At 36.6% G+C, this 14,385-nt stretch overlaps 1 long non-coding RNA gene across 1 annotated transcript in view; it reads left to right on the top strand.

Moving 5' to 3' along the window:
* Nucleotides 1-549: 549 nt before the first annotated feature.
* LOC104153742 (uncharacterized) overlaps nt 550-14,385 on the top strand; it is a 35,776-nt gene continuing 21,940 nt past the window's right edge. Inside the window, exons 1-2 of the long non-coding RNA XR_696322.2 lie at nt 550-675; nt 892-941. This is a non-coding gene — a long non-coding RNA (uncharacterized lncRNA). The remainder of the gene's footprint in view (nt 676-891; nt 942-14,385) is intronic.

Below are 14,385 nucleotides of genomic sequence, written 5' to 3' on the forward strand. Positions count from 1 at the left end.
AGCAGTGCATGATTTACAGACAAAGACCTTGTAAAAGCCAAGCCAGATTATCAAGAAAATTGAGCAGGAACCTTCCTACACTTAAAGAGAAAAAGGGAAAGAAATATCTGGGAAGGATATTTCTTTGTTATACTGTAAAAGAAAGAAATCCTCAAATTAGGCAAAGGACTGTTTGACAGAGGGGAAAAAAATAACTCTGAAGGAATATGACAAAGCCATTAAGATCTATCTACTCTCACTGATGTGATGTACTGATGGAAACTTCAACCCATACTCCTGCTTTCTATGTAGCAAGGCATTAGCAGTTGTCAGAGAAACAGACAGGAGAGCAGAAACAATTTCAACCAGTTGATAGAGATGACATACCAGTGAAATGCCTAAAAAGAAGGATAAATGTTCCCAGCGACGCTCTATAGAGATTGTTAACTCCAAAACTGTCTTAGTGCTGTGGGAAGAGATTCTAAATGCCTTGCAAAACTGAAGTATAAAATTGAAACTTTCTGCAAGAGAAGTTCTTCTTCTTCTTTTTTTTTTTTTTTAACCAAGCAGGAAACTGGAATGGATTATTAACATAGGAAGATGACATATTGAAAGGTGTTCAGAGAAAAGCATCAATGAGCAGCAGGTCCAAGACATTGGAAATACAACTAAAAGAGGAATTTGTAACCTTGGCAGGTGAGACCCTTTGTATCTGCATCCATATAAAACAGTATTATCTCAAAGCTGTCATTACAATCGCAGGTCATGTGCGGGTGCTCGCTCCATGACTCTTTCAAGTGCTTATTTTAGTAGCTTGATTTTCTTTTAACCACTCTGATATGTCTGTGGATTTGCATAACTGAAAAAAGGAAGCTTTTGTAACCCTAATCTCTCCTTGGCATGTCCCTTTAGGGCCTTACTTAGAAATGATACTGTGGACAACTCCATGGGAAGTACGCCCGGTGAGTAATGCAACATGGTAAACCTGTTTAGGGAATAGCTGTCCTTTCCCTCCCCACTCCTTAAACTACAATTTCTGAACATTAGTTCATCATTATTTTAAAGACTGGAGTCATATGTATGTGTGGAAAGCTTCTAATAAATATTTCTAGACCAAATATTCATGCTATGTATGCTAGTAGAAAAACCAGAGAGGCAAAATTAAGCTTTAAAACTCTGTCTGCAGTTCTGCAGTACAAGCAGTATTGGAAGGGGGGAGTTACTTACCTGCTTTCTAATATACCACTCAGTAGCCCTAAGACGTGGTGTCAGGGGCTTGGGGGGTGTGCACTGGCATCAAGGATTCCCAAAGGAGATTCCAAACAGTGTTTCATGCCACTTAGAGCCCAGAACAAGGCTGTATAACACAGATGAGCTTTCAGAATTGTGTAAGTTATGCTGTTGAGCAGGAAGAAGACCTGGCTGATTAAAAGGTATGAATGTGGCTCTTAATTTTGCTCGCTCCTATTTCCTCATACAGGAAGCTTTTATGCAGCTCCAGTTAGGTTAGTGCTGCACCTTCCTTACGTATATTTGGAATTTAACACTCATACACTTTTATATTTGAGGTAGTTATTAAATGAACTTCTCTGTGGTCTTATATTGCAAGGCCTAACATCAAATATGGCATCTCCTATAAACAGCATTTTTAGAAAGGGTCAAAAATGTTCAGTTACAGATTCTCCAGATAATAGTATATGTATATATACATATAATATAAAATTGCAGACCAAATTTCGTCTACAGGTTGTTTATTGTGTTGTTATTTTGTTTATTTGTTTTTGTTTTGTTTGTTGTCCTCCCCCACAGCCAGAAAGAAACATTTCTAAGCTCTTTATTCTTTATTTCTTGTTCACTTACCCTATTCAGCTCTTCACTCTTGACTCAGAGCATTGACTTCTGTACCATAGAGAAGGCTAAAAATCTAGCAAACTGAAGGAGTTCTGGTCATGTTTGTTTTAATTAAATAGATGAAAGTTTACAATCCAGTTAGAAGTTTAAGAATTTTCTAAGAAGATAAAGTTCTCAGAATGCCACTGTTGTGTGAGCTTTTAGCTCTGATTATTTATAATAAAGTGATTTGTGCTGAAATCCACCAAGATTTTATGCTAAGACCAGCTCAGTTTATAAGATGTGTATATTTCCTACCTCTGAAAAATCAATATAAACACATCAATCCTGGCAGGTTGTTATCAGTGTTTCACAGAACCTAAAATCAACCTAAAAGATAACCTTCCAAAACTCAGAGGAAAATATACGCTTTCAAATTTACCTGTCAGTCTATCTCAAAGGAGACAAAGCTGGAAAAAAATGTCTTCAAATGTGATAGTCTCCTATGATCCATTTCTAAAATTATGTTTCCCATTGGATAGATCTTTCATCAGAACAAGACAAAGCTTTATGCTGTCTTGTCTGACAGTGAAGCACATATACTTTATACAACTTGCTGTAAGGGTTATCTCATTTAAGTTATTCTGTGATCAGTATCCTGTTTCTCCCATGGGGTTCTTCGAAGGTGGCTAGTACCTAAAATAGAAGAGGTGAAAGTAAAGCATTCAAAACTACTTTTTGACACTCTTCCACATTTCCTCCATCTCTTATCTGTCTTATACATGGGGATCACAATTTTAAACCACCCAGCATCTTCTCCAGGAGAGACCAGTTTGTGCTTCGACACATTCGTGATTTGAGGTACACTTTGTACATACAACTCTTCATTGTACTTCCAAGGTGGAACCAAAAAAGATGCTTTGGGATTATATTCTCCAGGACCTTGGATATCAAACAACATCAGACTGTAAAGAATACTCCAAAATGCATATGAAGTAGGATTTACTGTATGCCCTTGTCCTATCTCCTAGGAAACTACCTCAATATAATATGGAAAAATAAGAAGGCTGTTTATAATTTTGCCCTAGCAGAAGACACTTGCACCTTAATAAAAAAATAAGGATGTTGTCCTTTATTCCTAGGCCACTCTCAGTGGAATAGAGTTGGCTTATTTACTCTGGATATGGGAGTTTGAAAACTGGGATGGAGACGATCGATGCCTTATTGACATGGGCGGGGATGAAGGGAACTGTATTATGTCGCCTCTCTCTGTAATACTAGCGATTCAGAAACCAGAGCCCTTTGTTAACCCTCTGTTCTAGGAGTCTTCCATGGCAACCTCAGAAAACTATTGAAATTTGTATTAGAAAGCGCAACTTTTCTTGGCTGCACTGAAATCAAAATTGCATCCCATGAGGGATATGCAACAGAATTCTGAGCATTTATTTTTGAAAACAATAGTATTTGTTCTACTGATTTCACTTTTTCCTCTTAGTCATGGTTTCAATTATGTTGATTTTCCCTCCTGTATGTCTCTAAATCAGTAATGCGGAGCCACAGCATTTTTACATACAACTTTTCACTGTATCGCCAAGGTGAACTCTGAGAAAGATACATTTTGGGACAAGTTCTTCAGGGCCTTGGTATCCAGGGAACTCAGACTTGGAAGCTATACTACTACTCTTAGCCACTGCAAGGATGGGAGAGGGTTGCTTTTTGTTTGAATCTTCATTGACTTTGTGGCTACTAGTAAACTGTGCCTAGCATGAGGAAAATTTGGAGTAGCTACAAGACCACGCTTCATGCACTGGCAGAGCTTCTCCTACAGGACTTGGGTGGGAACTGGTGGAAAGGCTCTTTGGAGGAGCTGTACAGAGAGGGAAGATTGTGGGAAATCAGTACTTGAGAGCTGTGCTGAAGTGAGTGTTTTCAGATAATATGCCTTTGTGGAAGTGAATCTGAAGCTAATCTTCCCAGAAGGAAAAAGCTTTAACTGATGGTTACCAGTCTTGAATGATGGCTGTAGGATGGGAAGGAATTTGAGGAGTCCCAAATAATATGCAATGATTTGCAATGCTCTAGAAGCATTAACGAGTCTTAAATTAATGAGAAATACGCATGTGTTAACAGCATCAGCTCTTTAGGCTTTCAGTTCCAATTGAAACTGCCTTCAGGACTTTAAAAAGCCTTCACTCTAGAGTACAGCGCCACGTTATAGGAACTTTTGGACATGTTTGACATTCACTACCGTAAATTTTCCAGTCTAGATGAAGGATATGGATGGTGCACTGGATAAATACCTCCACAGCCTCACCTTTACAGGGAGTATGGAATTTACTTATTTTATCATTAGAATAAGACCAAAATAACTGAAAATCAAGCTGGAAGTAACTCAAGACCCTCTTTTGTAAAAACAAAGCAATCACATTTGCGTTATCTTTTGCAGCACACGATTTATGAAAAAAAATTTTTTGACCTTATCGTCTTTACTCCACCCTAGTGTCTTCAGTTTTCTGTTCATCTCATGGTTATTGATACGAGATAAAATTAGCAGATTTTTAATACCCATTAGCTGCTAAAATTTGAAATCCTCTATGGCACAAAGCAAAATAAAGTCTTGGAGCCTTAATTTTCTTCTCCGTGCTAGTGTTTCTGGCAATCCCATGTGACCTGTTAGCATGATGAATAAACATGCAGTGAATTGGTTCATTAGGGTGGAACTATAGATCTCTCCTGATGTTTCCTTTATTCCTTGAAAAAGAAGTTTCATTGTTTCTATATATTTGGCTCTTACAGCTGTGATGTTGCAAAGCAAAACAAAATGCCTTACAACAAAACGCTTCTGCTTATAGAAAATGCAAAAATAGAAAGCAGAAAAGATAAATGTAATGCAAATTGAATGCTTTATCTTGCTGATTGCCACGCATATTTACTTGGAAGGGAATTCTTTCATAAGTTGTGAAGTTACAAGGACTTGTCGGAAATATGTTCTCATCAAAATCACAACTTAATATTTAAAGATTAAAGAGGAGTGCTACAGTTCAATATTAGTTCTACAATAGAATCAGGCACAATAGTGCTATTTCTTTGTACTATCTACCATTCCTCATCTGAAGCTGTCTAAAACATTTTAGTCAATTAGGCTTCATTGCACATTTACAATGTTAAAGTTTGCTCTAGCCATTGGGCAGATGGAGCAATGTTATTGACAGACATTAACATGCCCTTGCCTGAGCTTTCACTGACAATATCCTCTTTATTTTAGTGGGCTTTTTCATGAGGCATGTTCTGTGACATTGCTTGCCTTTGAATTTAAAGTAATGTTTTTATGTTGTTTTACAGTGTTAATGGATTACTGTGATCTTAGTTATTTTTATTTATGTAGTGCCTAGACATCCCAGTTATGAAAATCCCACTGCTTGATCCATGGTGACAGTAACTAGCTATCTCAGACAGCTTACTTGTTCAATTAGACAGAGTAAGTTTATGAAATAGGAAAAGAAATTAAAATAAAAACAAAAACACCCAAACCAAACAGATTATAGAAAGGAAATGCGTAAATCTGAAGTGACCTAAAAGGTTATCTGTGTAGCTTGAGCCCAAAGCAAGTGCCATTATTCCTTGATGAGTGTCCTCACCAGAAGATCACACAGGTAGATTCCAGTCTTTTTAGTAATGCTCCAAACTAAACATTTGCCAAACACAAGCACCAAGTGTGTAATTTTTGGAACTCATAAGCATAAATGATGTTAGAAGATTATTTTTTGTAAGTACCAATGAGGACAGAATGTGTCTGCACTCCTTTTCTTTCCCCCTGGATGAAAAGAAAGTGGGTTTGACTTTCAAATTCCCCTGAGTGGAATAACCCAACACAATAGTAACAATGTTTTTTACCAGTTATTTATGTAGGACTTTGATTCGAACAGGGATACTTGATTTGCTGCCAAAAATGCCAGATGCATATCCATGGTAAGGTACATAACATCGCTGACAGCAGTATACCTGTGCAGTTAAAGTGCAGATGAATACATCTTTTGAGCCCCAGTTTCTGGATTTCAATGCTCTTCAAATTGTTCTGCAGAAATATATTTCCTAAAATGACTATGGCAGTCTGCTAAAAATGCTGCAGTTCTGCCAGTACTTTGTAGGAGATTCTGTAGTGACAGGCCAATACGCAAAGTCAATAGTCAACAAATGTCCACAAGAATATGGGAAGGTACCTGAAGACTTTTGTCCTCATGAGAAGCAAAGCTGAAAATTGGTTGTGTTCCTTGATGACTCTGCAACAAGATTTTCTTTTTAAGGAAAGAGCCAGCAAACACGATCTTCTGCACAAATTTCAGTTAGATAGAAGCATAGCATTCTATCGAATTTTTCACATAAATCCTATTGCAAGCGAACTGAGCACTTTACATTTCCTTCCCTTACTATATTTAGCATACAATATTTATCAGTCGTGTTTCATTGCAGAATAATAGGTGATTAAAAAAAAAAAAAGAAATACTTATTTATGCTTTGACCAGGGCACCAAGCAAAGCGCCTTGCCTTTTTTTTCTTTTTTTTTTTTTCTGCAGTGTATCATCTGAACATAATTTCATTGTCACTTTTACTTTTCCTTTAAAATATTTTTCCACAAATACATAGGAAAAGAATACTAAATTGGAGAGCTACTTGCAGAGCAAACAAAAGACTAGAAGTGTGTGTTGATAACAGTGATGTTAGCTTTCCATCTCTGAAATCCAAATAGCAAATAAGCAACTGAAAAGCAATACAAAACATTCTAACATCCCTCTCACTGCAAAATATTAACTCTTATTTTGTCTACATACTTATGAAAATACTCATACATTCAGTTGTTGGCAGAATTTTTGCCTCATGATTATCAAAATTAGTGCTAAAAATCATGTGATTATGAGCTTATGAATGCCAAAAATGTATGTCATTCTATCATTGGGCTTTGCTAAGACTTGATGTCCAAGAAAGATGATCCTTTTAATTTAAAAACTGAAAGTCTGTTTTTTCTCTCTGAAAATGTGGTGAATTTATGAGAGAACCAAATGAACAGTTTAGTGTTGATTGCAATAGCTTCACCATGAGAAACCGTATTCACAAGGAGAAAATGATCTTTAACAGAAAATAAAAAATAAAAAATAATCCTAACGTTTGGTCTAGTACCTGGCAATTTTGTATTGGTTTGTCTGTTCCACTTTCACTACTATTTTTATAATGTGTCCATTATTTTTAAAAACCTATATATTCTTTTCCCTCTCTATAGCAAGCCATTGGGTAGTATTTTGTGCATCTTATTTCGTGTGTCTGGACAGTAGTGGAAGAATTAAGCAGTTTGGAAATGATCAGCTTTTATCAAAAAGCATCAAAAAAAACTTGTAAAAAAATAAAAACATTTATTAACAGTAATAGTGACTAAAGTTAAAGTCTGTAATCAAATTTTCATTGATCATGTGAAAATTATTCTCTAAACTGACATCACATGCCTGTCGGTTTACTTCTTAATGACTGTCTTTGACTGTTGCAAACCAGAACAATAAAGAATTTAGTATTTCTGAGCACATCAGTATCTATAGTTTCAGTTCCGAACAGATTGCATATTCAGTCTTTGATGCCATTCATGTCGGGTCAAGTAGCATAGCTTGACTATAATATTCCAACAGAAGGTTCATTCAGATGCACTTGGACATTGTTTAAAAAAAAAAAAAAAGAGGGGCATGTTAAAGTGAGATTGTAGTTTGCTAAAACAATTTGCTGAAATGAGCATCATTGATAGGAAGAGTGACAGAAAAGCTGTCTAAAAAGTTAAGGACAGCCATACAAACCACACGATTTACAACTTACAATGTAAATTGTTATAAGATGCAAATAAAAAAGTCTGAGATTCAGAGTGTAAAAGGTAAAATATGACTACTTAATCAGTGCACAGCTTGTGCTCCAATTAAGCACAACATTACTGTTCAAAACTTTCAGATCATAAACAGTAGCATCCCAAGAGTGTTTAATAAGCACCCTGGGATCTGAAAGAGTGTTCTAACTCTTGTACCTTCTTGATAAAGCTTTTTCCTTCCATGACTTAGACTTGTTTCTTCTTTCTTGACTTTTTATCCTACTTCCAATGCATGATAATTCTTGAAACATAGTAAGTGAATAGATCCATACATTGGGGAACAGAGGATAATCTAATATTTTAACTTACTTTGCAAAGATGCAGTTAGAATAGAATTGATCCCTACACCAGAAAATCAAACATTATCTGTATGCGAGTTAAGTCCCACTTATCCAAACAAGAGTAGCGCAGTACAGAGGTTTGATTCAGGGCTCATTTTCACTTTGAGTCTACAGTCTTGGAAAAACTGTTTGCACTTTACAGAGTCCATGACATCTCATTATCTTTGCGCTAAACTACCAACATCAAAAAAGTGTCTCTGTCCCTGCATGAACAGAAAGGAATAGAATGAGATGAGAGATGTTGGCTGTGATCTCATTACATGATATAGAAATGCCTCCTCCCGAACATGCAAACACGTTTCGTGTGTGTAGACGAAAGTAGTACACTCCTGCATGGGGCCTCACCACCCTATGGTGGGTATGAGCTGTGCAGCAGCCAGGACGAACATCTACATTTTGTTCAATATGCTCTGGCACAGCTTCTACAGCCTCCTGTGCTTGGTGCATGGAATTGAGGAGCTGGAGAGGAAAGATATGATGTGCAGGGAATGAGGGAGTTGCCGCCCTAAAAGCAAAGTGCTGGACATCGAGGCTACTGGAAGCCTAGACCGGGAGAAACTAACAGAGACATGAAACAACTTCCAGCTGACCCACTAACTCTGATAATGCATGTTAAATAGTACCCACCTTGACATGGATATAGATAATGGAGGATGGAGTACTGTATTCTTGTATTTTGGGATCTCCTCGCTATTTTGGGTTTAGGTTTAATATGCCATTGCTATTCTTTACAGCAGTAAGACAGTGGTTACTTGCAACCTGTTCCCAAATACCCACGTTTTATGTTGGCTGTAGCCTTCGTAATATTTTAAAATGAATTGCACTGGACCACCCATTAGTCAAATGTCCTACAAAGGCCAGGATATTTTGAAATCTCATGAATTTTGCACCTACTACCAAGCAGAAAAGTACTTTCAAATGCATTTAATTTTTTATTAGTGTTGTAAAGTGCTTCCTAGCTTTCAGAAAAATTGAAAGAGGTCTCCTTTAAAGATTTTCTGTCCCTCATTGCTGTTATTGTTCCATTTACACAGATTAGTAGGAAAAGAAAACATAAGCAGACTTTCAAAAAAAAAAAAATCTTATGACTTATTCCTAGATCTGAAGAATATGTTTCAATTTCAGAAAATGCTTTCTGAGGTGTAACAAAACCACAGCTGAATTGCAATAGTGTTTTTCAGGTATATTGAACTTATTCATGTCAACAGAAAAGCCTTTGCTGTTTCAAGCTAGTTAATAAAAAAAGCAGCAACAAGAACAACAAAATTCCCCTCTGCTCCCTTCTGTCTATAGTACTTTTGGTAAATGATAGCACAAGAGGTAACTACTTTTTGTTTGGGAACATGGGAGAAGAGAAGCAATCATAACAAGAATAACTATGAAATGAGAATAAAAATGAGTAAGAATATTGTAAGGAGAAGTGAGTTGCAGAAGTTTTAATGGCCTGCGTTCCAGCAGTGGTAGTTATTCAGCGTAATTCTACTCTGTAGGATTGGCAGAGAAGAGGAAGGAGTAATTCTGAGCAAGGTCTGGACACATGAGCCCGCAGTGAAGCTGGTTTCCAGTTGCTTTAGACACTTGCATTAGAGAAATACTCTACATTTTTAATGCTGGCCTCCAAAGTCTATTCAGTCAGCTGTCCATGCATTACGATTGCTAAAAAGTACTGGAAAAGTCAGTATCAGATAAAATAAATGATATAATCATTAAAATCTAAAACATTGATGAATGCAGGTGAACACTGATAAGGGCCCTTTGCTTCAAAGCAGGGTGAGGAGTTCTCTAGTCCTTTGATGTTGATAGTGCAGGAGGAAAAACAGGGGCAGGGAATCTGAAGAAGTTCGTCTTCAAGAGCTGCTGTCTGATTCTGGAGCATATTTGATTTCAAGATGGTCTTACCAGAAGCTTGAATAACCCTAAGAATGTCAGATTTTTCCTTTCTTCCTGAACAAAACCTGCTGGCCTGCTAAAAGTCTGGCTTGTACTTAGCTAGAATTGGGGAAAGCAGAAAGGCCTTAATTCTTCCTTTCCTAAAATGCCGTATTGTCTATAAGTGAAGTCGCAAAACACAAGGAAGGCTCTCTTGCACAGTCGCACCCACACACGTTTACACATACACCTTTTTTGGCCAAAGACTTGCTAGGATAGATGAACTTCCAGGTATATCCCTCTTCCCAATTCATTTTAACTTTTGTGCCCTTCCTAATTTTAAGAGTAGCAATGAGCTTGCATCACCTAATAAGCTCAATACTAATATGATACATAGGCAACAGAACTGGTAATATATCAGATTATTTTAATACTACTTGATTGGTTAGTCATCGTTTACTTTGCAGTACCTTTTCAGGCAGGCTAGCCAAATCTTTAGAGTTTTCTGCCGATGATTCAAGTGGTCATTCATAATTTATTCTCCTTCCATTGTAATATTTTTGCAACTTTAAATGAAATCGAACCTTCAGGCAGCAGAGTATGAGAAATGATTAATTTTCATAGAATTGAAGTATGTGAACTTTGTTTTTAGAAAAGCAGAAAATCAGCAGAAAACATCAAAAATGCACTGTGAAACTGTATAATGAAGTCTAGCATAAGAATACCAACTAAATTTGTGTTTATTTGTAAATAAGGTTTAATTTTACTCATAAATATTAATTAATTTGATTAATCTGTAGGAGTAAAAGTCAGTTATTTCAATCACAATGTGTTTCATGCTGTCCTGTGAACAAATATAGGATTTGGCTTGCATTTCAAGCAAAAATATTATCCAGATTATGGGCTGTTTTCCCTTCCGGAAAAAAATTTAGAATATGTGTTAGCTGGCAAATGATACACTTCCAAAAAAAAAAAAAAAAGAATTAGCATTGCTATCCTGATTGGCAAAAGAAATTAATTAGGATCAGAAGCTTGGTTGACTCAACTATTACTGAGCTTCCAAAATTATAGCATAATAATCACACAAAAGTTAAAAAAGAATTTCTGTTCATGCAAACAGAAGCCTTGTAAGCTTTTGTCTGGAAATACTTATTTTTCCCAGTCCACTTAGATAAGAAGAATATGTATGCATTCCATCCTTTTATTAGCTTGTGCATAATATTGGGATTTTTGGCCAAATGATAAAGAAGAGGCAAGCAGAGTGCAGATGCTGTAGCTTTTTCCAGGCTCACTGCAGGTCTGATGTTCAGGCTCGAGTCACATATATCCCCAAAGAGCAGTGAACTCAAAGTCATGTCCTCTGTGATCAGCTAAAGGTGAGGATCCCCATGGTTGGCCAGCAGAAGTAGCAGACCACTGTTCTCTTAAGCAAGGAGGATGCAGGGACCCAGCACTGTTCATCCCCATCGTTGCAGCCCTGTTTTGGAGATAATGGAACTACTGTGATTTATTTGGGGCAGGGTGTGCTCTCCAGACCACTGCACTCCGGTCCCAGTATGTAGAAACTAGTATCTGGACTAAAGAGAAGTCCTTTATTTCAAAATGTTCTAATTTTCATAACTTAGCTAAGTTTAAATCAGGCAGGGAGTAAAATTGTCATAGGGAGCCATTTTTAAAACAAAACAAAGTCATATAAACTTAAGAAACTTTAAGCATTTAGAAAAATGATTTATTGAAATGTCGGTTAAAGATGAGGAAGATAATTACAAACAGTACAGAAGGGACAAAAGAATACGAGGTACTGAAAAAACTGCAGTTATTTATCTGACAGAGATTTACGTAGAGGGCTAAAAGGTACAGTAACACAAGCTGCCATGTCATCAACTTTGACCCATCGAAAGCAATTAATATGATTCAAGACAAACCCTGAGTCAGCTGGGTTTATGACAAAATGTAACCTCTCTGACCGAAAGATATCCGAATAATGATCAGAATTTCTGAGGCGGTGTAATGATTCAAGTGCTAAATACTCTGTGAGGGACTGTGAAGCGTCAATTCACACTAAAGTCAAAGGAAATTGAGGTCACTTAGGCCTAGACACTCAAAGGTACTTAAGGGCTTAACTTTCCTTCTTTTTTTTCTTTTCTTCTTCCCCAGCAGCATTAATGCCTTTCCACATCTGATCATCAGTCATGTGAGATTAGGTCCTCTACCATGCATAAGATTTTACTAGCAAGTGGTATGCAACAGCCTGGGCTACTGTTGCATAGGTAAGAGGAGTGTTTATAGGAGTTTACACTATTGTTTTATGTATTCACTAAATACTGAAATGTGAAAAATGATTTCTTGTACACATTGATTTTTTTTTTATATTTTATGCCTTAGCAGAATTAGCTATAGATATAACTCAGCATCATGGTCACAGCTAAGCTACAGCAAATCCCTGTTCTGACAAAAGATATAATTTATGTGGATTTTATAATTTAAAAATAAATGAATGACTACGGACATTTTTAAGTGTGTGTTCATACAGGAACAATATATTGTGCTCTACCAGTTACAGTGAGGAGTCTTTCCTTCTTTCTCTGTCTTTACAATGAAGCCTCTCGGAGAGGAAGTTGAAAAAAAGTCTGATCCACCATGTATTCAGGCACTCACTCATGTCCATATCAGTCAAATAATCCTTTTCTCCTATTTAGGGAACACAACTGATCTCAGAAGCCATTTAGCTAAACTTCAGCTTGAAACCTTGCTCAAGTGTCTCATGCATTTGATAAGAGCTTTCTGAATATATTCTGCTTCCAGATTTGTCACTGATAATTTTGAGTCATTCAGTTTCCTTGTCCCTTTGTTTCACTCTCTTTAAAAGAGTAAAAATAGTTGTCACAAGAAAGCTTGCAAAGACTATAACATATTTGCAGTTTATTTTGAGACCCTTAGAAATAGAATTTGTTTCTCATACTAATTCACATTCTTCCTCTGTGTGTGCTTTCTCCTTGAGATATCCACCCAGCTCCACTTTTTGATTGAAGCGTCCTCATGCAAGTCAATGGAGTAAGACAATTTACAGGGTAGGAGTTTAAAGATCATGACCAAAACAGTGTTTTGGATTCTGCGGTAAGATTTGAAAATCCAGTGAATTAATTCTCTCTGAGGACTACTTTTCTTGTATGAACCCTTAGCAAGGTAGGACCTCCTTAAAAAGGTAGTAACCTCCTTATGCTTGACCAGGTACAGACGAGGCAAGGAGAAAGTAAATGAACAAGACTAGTCAAATTACTTGTCAGGTCAAACTAAAGCTCTGCTGTGCAACATCTCAATTTTTGAGTGTTAAAATGGTACCTTATATTAAGGACAGTTAGCTGTAATCAGAGAATTCAAATGCACAGGTTAGCTGAGCTTATATAAAATTTAAAAAAAAAAAAAAACATATACAGATCAGCTTTTCCCTGGTACGTGTTCATTAGTAGCTCAGGTAAGAATTTCTCAGGCATCCAGAAATCCCCAGTGGCTACTTCTCCAAATAGTGGAGTTTTTGCTTTCTTTCTTTCTAACTACTTCCCTTCTTCCTTGGCTAGCCTCATAGTTTGAAAAAAACCTTCTTTCAAAAGTAGGCAGTTACTCAGCCTACACTTTACTCACATAGCGACAAATGAAAAACCCTCTTTTTTTTTGGCTCCTGTTTCTGGTAGGTTACTTCTGAATACTCTTATCACCTGATTAAAGCTTCTCCTCACTGAGGTATTTTGAAATAAATGGTTTGTCGTAATAGTGATCATTTGGCCAAATGCGATCTATTTAAATGCATGGTCTTCAAAGGTGTAATTTCTGAGCCAAACATAGTACTTTCTAATACTAATACTAATACTTTCTAATACTCCCTCTATGAATTTTTCATTCAAAAAGGAGGCAAAAGTTAGGAGAAAGTGCAGATATTGTGATAGAGTTTACAGGTGATATAAGACTTGTCATCTGACAAAGAAGATTTAGTGGTAAGACAATAAAATTCTGTTTAGATTCATCGAAGAACACTCAGAGTACCAGCACAGAGGATGTTTTACTAGTAGGATCTCAATATTTATAGTGGATATGTTTTGCAGACATTTTGCAATAGAGGTAACTGCTTTTGCAATGCTACTACAAACTCTGCTGAATGAATGTTCTGACCTCTGCAGAAAGAACTCTTTTACTCCCATCAAATGCTGTGTGTGTGTGTGTGTGTGTGTGTGTTTGTGTGTTCGTGTGAAGGTTTCCATTACATACAACTGCACTCAAGTCACTCATTCTTTTTTGTCTAGCTATATGGATAAGCAAAAGATATTTTCCTTCTTTTAGTGCTACATTGGCCCATCATAGCTAGGTAATAGGTAACAAAGGTTATGTACATGATTTTTTTTGAATATTTTCTTCAGAAGAATCTGATGTCATGTCTCTCATGTAAATTATACAATCAGTATTCTTTGGAGT

Source organism: Struthio camelus, chromosome 2 (assembly GCF_040807025.1).
Source record: "Struthio camelus isolate bStrCam1 chromosome 2, bStrCam1.hap1, whole genome shotgun sequence".
In the NCBI taxonomy this organism is placed as follows: domain Eukaryota; kingdom Metazoa; phylum Chordata; class Aves; order Struthioniformes; family Struthionidae; genus Struthio; species Struthio camelus.